This window comes from Trichechus manatus, unplaced genomic scaffold, assembly GCF_000243295.1.
Source record: "Trichechus manatus latirostris isolate Lorelei unplaced genomic scaffold, TriManLat1.0 scaffold00084, whole genome shotgun sequence".
NCBI classification, from domain to species: domain Eukaryota; kingdom Metazoa; phylum Chordata; class Mammalia; order Sirenia; family Trichechidae; genus Trichechus; species Trichechus manatus.
Window position 1 is genome coordinate 4,913,951 of NW_004444020.1, and position 1,747 is coordinate 4,915,697.

The window sequence follows — 1,747 nt, forward strand, 5'->3', positions numbered from 1 at the left end:
CCGCCGGCCCGTGGCAGCCGGCTGCCGCTTCAGACCGCCGGAGCGCGCCGCTGCCACCGCCTCCCAGGCGGCATCGTCCACTGCGGGAGACTAGTCGCGGAAACGCGCGTGCGCGCAGCCGCCGCCCTCGAGAGCGCGCACGCACGCACTGCTCCTTCGTGAGGGCCGGGGCCATGCGATTTCGCTTGTTGGAAGGCAGTGATTTTTTTAAAGTGCCTTACCCCGGGAAAGGGGCTCTCTGGTCACCGTCTCTAAACATGCCCGTCCCCACCCCACGTTGTCACCATGTCTATGTTTGCTTGCCTATTGTCTGTACTCTCTTCCCCGCGACAAAGTGTCCAGGCAGGCTCCTGAATGGGCGCCCAAGATCCACGGAAATGCCTGGATGCGACAGCTCTGGTAGCAAAAGAAATAATGCTTTTTTGTTTGGTCAGAAAATGAAGACAAATAGAAATCTCCTTTTATCCCATTACTCAGACAGCAACCTTTAACATTTCCGTGTCTTTTCTCATGGATATATACTACATACATTTCCAAAAAGATCTTACTCAGCAAACTTTAGTAACCTTATTTTTACACGTTACACATTTTTATTTTTTATAATCATTCTGCGTCACTATAATAAATCTGCATCTCGTGTTGTTAACCTGTGCTCCATTCCTGGCTTCGACAGCCTCCCAAACATCTGAAATTGTGTGCAACTTCTGTATGTGTGTCGGTTGTGTGCTTGCCTCTTTGTACATCTGTATGTGTCTGTGTGTGTGTGTTTTGTGTGTATACTTGAGCACACACAGAGAAGTGGTTGTATATTTTATCATTGATTCTTGGGAGTCCCTGTCTCCAAAAGAGGTTAAGAATCATAGATACACCTAGACTTTTTAAAAGGCGCCGAGAGAGCCAGTGCACTGACCTCCAGGCCTCGTGTTGGAATTATGTGAGATGCTCCCCATGGTGGTCAAACTTGCTACAGGAGCCCCCTTTCCATGACGCTTCCAACTGTTCCTGCCCGGCCGGCCGGGGTCACCTCAACACTGCTGCCAGGCCCCGGTCTGATGCCAGGCCTCTTGCTCCGCCGTGCTTGGTGGGCGCAGCTGCTGCCCCACCCAGCTTCAGCCGCAGTTGCTCCACTCACCAGGGCGGTGAGGCCCTAGAAGGCGCTATTTTTATCATCTAGGGAGGGTAGGGGAAGAGAGAAGCCCATAGGCCGGAAGTCTTGGAACTTGATTTTCTCCTTCTCTAGTGACAGGGATGGATTCGGCTTAGAGATAAGTGGCCTCCATTTGTCAAGCTTCAGCCCGGGGACATTGTGCCTATCATCCTACAAGAAGAAGCTGAGAAGAGGATGAGGACTGAGAAGTACTCCATCAGAGAGCGTTAAAAACCATAAAAGCCAGCAAAAATACTTCTGTTTAGGCAGCCACTGCTACCTATGAAGCCAGGGCTCTGACAGGAAAGGGAACGTGCTGTGTAAACAGGGCTCTCAAGTCTGACAAAAAAAAAAAAAAAAAAACCCGTTGCCGTCTAGTTGATTCCGACTTGTAGTGACCCTATAGGACAGAACAGAACTGCGCCAAAGCGTTTCCAAGGAGCGCCTGGTAAATTTGTACTGCAGATCTTTTGGTTAGCAGCCAAACTCTTAACCACTTCGCCGCCAGGGTTTCCCTCAATTCTGACCCAAAAACCAAACCTGTTGCCATCAAGTCGATTCTGACTCATAGTGACCCCATAGGACAGAGTAGAACTGCCC